The sequence below is a fragment of the Diaphorina citri genome, unplaced genomic scaffold (assembly GCF_000475195.1).
Source record: "Diaphorina citri unplaced genomic scaffold, Diaci psyllid genome assembly version 1.1 scaffold2, whole genome shotgun sequence".
NCBI lineage: Eukaryota > Metazoa > Arthropoda > Insecta > Hemiptera > Psyllidae > Diaphorina > Diaphorina citri.
The window spans coordinates 698,939-705,523 of record NW_007377441.1 but is presented as its reverse complement, the minus strand read 5'-3'; positions in this window follow the sequence as shown (position 1 = coordinate 705,523).

Genomic DNA, 6,585 nt, shown 5'->3' with positions numbered 1-6,585 from the left:
CTGCTTGTCATCACAATCATTTAGTTTATCACTCTGGTTTCCACATCTGCATCTAGCATCTTTACTATAGCCATTCTATTGTGTTCCTTATTCTACAACTCCATAGAGGTATCCAAATGCGAAAGTGTAATTCACATTTGAAGAGGAAAGAGTATTGATCGAATGACCGGACTAATTTGTGTGTTAACCCCATGATAAAGTTGTTTCCTATGAGAGCAAGCCATTCTATTGTGTTCCTTATTCTACAACTCCATAGAGGTATCCAAATGCGAAAGTGTGATTCACATTTGAAGAGGAAAGAGTATTGATCGAATGACCGGACTAATTTGTGTGTTAACCCCATGATAAAGTTGTTTCCTATGAGAGCAGTGTACTTGGACGTAACATGGGTAAGTATGTGCGACCGAAACAGTTATACTATTTCGTCCATTGGATTCTGTTTCATTTTCCAATCCTTTATTATTCTACATTTGATATCTAGTCTTGATGAAGAGAGATCATAGAGAATTAGATCACAGAGCATGTGGAATGAAACAACAGGATCATAAGGAAGACCAGAAAGAATTTCCTTACTCTGTCTGTCCCCATAGAAGGACTTATCCAAACCTAGTCGACCTATATATCAAATTAAAGGTCTTTTTACCAGGAACACGAAAATGGTGGTGCAATTTCGTCCAGAGAACCAAAAAGCCAAAAAAAACTGGTTTTTGGGCGATTTTTTTCACATTTTCTCACACAAATGAGCTCTGATCTTGAAATTTGTCGCGACGACCTATGAACTTGTCCAGAGAACCAAAAAGCCAAAAAAACTGGTTTTTGGGCGATTTTTTTTCACATTTTCTCACACAAATGAGCTCTGATCTTGAAATTTGTCGCGACGACCTATCAACTCAAAGCGAGAAAGTTTTAGGTACTTACCAGAGTATCAAGCAGTAGTTGTGGCGAGGGTTGAGGGGCCAGAGATGAGCCAAGTCCAACTTCTGACTTCACCTTCTACATCACCGTCTCCTTCTAGTTCATACTTATGAATAGTAGAGGAGTCATGTTTGACTTATGAAAGAATTCAGTCACTTTAGTGTTATGGATCAAACTCTCCTATACTGTCACTTAGTTCACTAACATTTTCTTGGTATAATTGAGTAATGTAGAGATCGAATTTTCCAACATACGAGTAGGTATGAACCAACAACAAAATAACAATTTTAAAATTACAAGACTGGTAATAGCTTTCTGAATACTTTTTCGTATTTTTTGTCTAATTTTATCTTCCTTAGATTTCACCCACAAAGATGGTTTAATTTTAATGAAGTGGGTCTTCTTTTCTGATATGCTTTAGCATAATTTCGGTCACCTTTGTCATCTCTAGTACTAAACACGGATTAGTATACACTAACTAGACTGCCTCACCAATAGTCAATTTATTGGATCGGTTAACTTCTTAGTTCACAACTTGATAATGACTATAATTTGGTTCTTGTTGCATTGGGTGGCTGTGTTGAAGATAGAAGTGGTTTTCGAGCATTAATTATGACCTCTTTTTACCTCCATCGAAGCTTTAATTCTTACATTTTTATCAAATTCATGTATAATATTGTTAATATTTTAATTAGATTATAATATGTAATTATCAATCAATAGAACAGGCTGATTATTGGTTTCTTACGACATATTTGGATCCTGGGTATTCAGCTATTCAGATGTTTACAAGGCCTAGATGCAAGCCTAATAATTAGGCCTGATAGGCATATAGGTACGTGACTATATATATAAATGGTCCATCATCAGCTAGTTTATCTTCACCATGATGGAGATGAAATACATAGTAAAAATACTTACTTTTTGGTTCAACACTAGATTTATTCAAAACTAAAAAATTGTTATAAGAAATGCTGTATACGAGTATAAAGAAAGTTAGAGGAGAAAGAAGTGTGACAATATTGGCAACACCAAGAATGAATAGAATTTCCATACTAAATATGAGGACCACCAGATTGATACCTGCAGAGTACTTTCCTGAAAAAACAAAACTTTGATAGACATAGGTAATTGGATACTAGAGGTCCAAACTTTCTCACTGACCTAAAATACTAATCTAAGAATTCCAAGATTTTTGACATAAAGTCGTAAAATTTCATGTCATTGTCTCTGAACAATGTAATCTTCATGTCAGTATCATGTTCTAATCAATTGATTTTGTTTCAAGTAGCTTTTGTAGAGAGAAATTCGGTAGGTAAGATGAACTATGGACACCATTAGTCATCTGTGTGGTACTGAACTGCTCAACTAATAAACCAATCCTCCAAATAAGTTTCGGTAGGTCCTTCTACTTTCGGTAGGTCCTTACATAATGATGCCCCAAAAGAGATAACTTTACGGGTCTTTACGTATAGCAATGGGAGTAGTCTAATGAACATTTGCTTTCAAAGATGATCAATGAGTGTTAGGAGAAGCTGATGAATAACAAAACTTTGATAGACATAATTGGATACTAGAGGTCCAAACTTTCTCACTGACCTAAAATACTAATCTAAGAATTCCAAGATTTTTGACATAAAGTCGTAAAATTTTATCACCCAAAAATATTTGGATATTATGAAATAATAAATGAAATTTGTGTGAATCGTTTTCATAACAATTATTGGTATATTTTGGTATAAACATGCATTTTACTTCTAAAAACATTAATGTTACTCAGGCGATTTAGTCCTAGATTTAGAAGATATAGATAAGCATCTCGAATCAAATTACATACCCAATGACTAATGATATACGCCTAAATCACGAGCTCGATTTTCATTTTCTCAGAAAATATTCTCCAACAAGCTTGCTCTTTGGACACCCTCATATGAATATGAACAGAAATGGATCACAGAAATACACAATACATATTCAGAAATAGAACAAACTTATGTAACTTGATCTGAATTTTGAATGAAGAATCTGAAATCAATATTAATGTCGCCGATAATCTCACAACATTTTTACATTCTTCATTGACAGATTTTTTACTTCCTTAAATGAGCGACTTGTAGGGGTTTGTATTTTGTATTCACTTTTAGGAAATAGGTTGTCATCTGAATATTTGCATGGTAATAATTTACTAAAGGGTTCGCTGTGAAGAAAAATTTATGAATGGATTTTCTGAACTGATGAGGTCTGAGGTTAGAAAGCTATTTAATTCTTTCTTCTGTATTTTTTTCGGCACATCAACTTTTATTTCTACTCTTGAAAATCTCTTTCAGTTAGGGAAGTTTTCAAAACGTGTCTTTGATTTCAATTTGAACTCCATAGTCTAAATCCATAATTTACTTTGATAAAGTGACAATAATTATTTTAATAAATTGATACTCATTTTTTGGACATACTGAATGTCCTACTCGAAAAAAAAAACCCGTTTATAAATTAATTTACCTTTATTTTGGCTACATTAACAACTTCTTCTTTCATTTGTCAGAAGATATACCTAGATAAGCATCTCGAATCAAATTACATACCCAATGACTAATGATACGCCTAAATCATGAGCTCGATTTTCATTTTCTCAGAAAATATTCTCGAACAAACTTGCTCTTTGGACACCCTCATATGAATATGAACAGAAATGGATCACAGAAATACACAATACATATTCAGAAATAGAACAAACTTATGAAACACCTCTGATTTGACTTGAGGGCTTAAACTTCAATATTGTGCAAAGTCAGGGGGGCCGCAGGGAGAAAAAAAAGGTCTCATTACGGTTATTGTTGTGGTATTTTGTAACATCGCGCGGATTTCTTGTAAAGGTCAGTCCACTCCTAGATCCAAACTTATGAAACACCTCTGATTTGACTTGAGGGCTTAAACTTCAATATTGTGCAAAGTCAGGGGGGCCGCAGGGAGAAAAAAAAGGTCTCATTACGGTTATTGTTGTGGTATTTTGTAACATCGCGCGGATTTCTTGTAAAGGTCAGTCCACTCCTAGATCCTATACACTCCGATCTGTGAGGAACATAAAATATTCCAAATCCAAATACAACTCGTATGATCGTTATTCTATATTTGCCAATGACTTATGAATCAATTCTCTCTTCGGGACAGAAATATTAAATATACTTGAGCAAATAAATTCTGCAATTCCAAAGGCCACTCCGAGACAATGAATTTATGGCCTCAAGGTTTTCTTTGACTCCTATATTTGAATAAGTAGAGAATATTAGAAGAAATAATTTCAGGTATTAGTAATAGGCTTCATAGTAGAGGACTCAAACAATCAAATCAGAAATGATACATGTTCGTAAAATACACGGTTTAGAAATTTATGGATGCCTAGATAACATGATATTGTCATCAGTAGATGTAGATACTACTGACAGAATAGCCCCTAATAGTTATTTATTAGAATTACCTTGTAACTTCAGCGCGTGTGTAACAAACGCCACACAACACTCTAGTCACCCCGGGAATCTTTCAGTAATCACCTGTGACCTTTGGAACAATGAATGCTCCGCATTTGATACTGGTACGTAGATTATAGACGATTAGTAAAGTTTCAGATTTATCAGGAGCATGGGACCCAAAAGTTTTCTGGTTTTCAGTCACAAGGTTCATAATATTAGATTCATCTTCATTTTCTTCCCTGAAAGTGTATTACCTCTCCAAATAATGAACATAAATTAAACCTCACCACACGCCACTGCTGCAGATCATCTTCTCATAGAAAAGTAAAGGACAATCCCCATGACAAGAGCCCAGGACAAAGTTGTACTGTGAGGATGTTGCAACATACATCTCCTCTACCAAAGGTACTCAGGTTCCGTAACAATCTGCAAATATGTAATATTTATTATTTAATTTGTAATGAATCATTGCGCATGGATCGCATGTTGACATCGTCAGGGGGTCCTGCTCTACCTCCCACACAGGATCTCCAAGTCTCCACATCAATACAATTAAATCATTTCCCTCAATAGCCATAAAGTCAACGTTATGAAATCTCGTTACTATGGCGAGATGCCTGGATTATATTCTTCTAGTACAATATCTAGTTGTTGTTCCTAGGACACAGGATATCTCTGCAGTCTGGATTGTATTCTTCTAGTACAATATCTAGTTGTTGTTCCTAGGACACAGGATATCTCTGCAGTCTGGATTATATTCTTCCAGTACAATATCTAGTAATCTAGTTGTTGTTCCTAGGACACAGGATATCTCTGCAGTCTGGATTATATTCTTCCAGTACAATATCTAGTAATCTAGTTGTTGTTCCTAGGACACAGGATATCTCTGCAGTCTGGATTATATTCTTCCAGTACAATATCTAGTAATCTAGTTGTTGTTCCTAGGACACAGGATATCTCTGCAGTCTGGATTATATTCTTCCAGTACAATATCTAGTAATCTAGTTGTTGTTCCTAGGACACAGGATATCTCTGCAGTCTGGATTATATTCTTCCAGTACAATATCTAGTAATCTAGTTGTTGTTCCTAGGACACAGGATATCTCTGCAGTCTGGATTATATTCTTCAGTACAATATCTAGTAATCTAGTTGTTGTTCCTAGGACACAGGATATCTCTGCAGTCTGGATTATATTCTTCTAGTACAATATCTAGTTGTTGTTCCTAGGACACAGGATATCTCTGCAGTCTGGATTATATTCTTCCAGTACAATATCTAGTAATCTAGTTGTTGTTCCTAGGACGTTTATACTGTTCTAAACTTTTAGTTGAGTAGATCCACCGGGAAACAGTCATAAACTGTATTCCTGAATTGGAATCCATCAATATTAACCCATGATATCATGTCCCATGTTCTTCAGCAGAATTATATGACCCCTTTGCCAGGGGCTATAGTGCATTGGATGCACCAGTTACCAAGAGACTACTTAAGTTATGCAACGTTGTGCGTGTTTGGTATCCAAAGGGGTGACTGTCTGGGACATCACGTATTTCGGGATGGACTCAACCTCATAGGCCAAAATAATTAGGAGCAGGTTTTCCACCAAAACTACACTTCTACAAGGTAACACAAACTTCACAGTTGAGACGGGTAGATAAAAAAAATTATAAATTAAAACAAAGATTATTTCTTTTTACCTTTTTTGACCCGACTTTCGTCTACCTCGAAGACATTTCCCAAAAGCTAACATATTATTGTTAAATATTGATATTATTATTGTTATTAAATATTATTTTGTTAATAATTGTTAAAGAAATACATAACTAAGTTATTTCTTTTACAATTATGCGTATGGAACTTCACAAAGTTACTGAGTCTTCCATCAAGATGTATTATTTTGTTGATAACTGTGGTCTCATAATTATTGGGATCCGTAACCTAACCTGATGTAGGTAGTAGGAATTTGTTAAATAATGTGAATGGATAAGTCCAGCCAGCCCTGCTGAACGTACATTGAAGGCTGAACAAGACAAGGATACCACCAGCATAGACCATGTTTAATATGAGAACTCTAATAATTCCAACTCTACGCTAAGATTGATTATTCATTTAATGCAATAATTTAAACAGAAACAAGCAGAGTACATGATATAAAGGCAAGGCATATCTAGGATTCATAATCTTGGGTGGAAATCTTCTCCATGT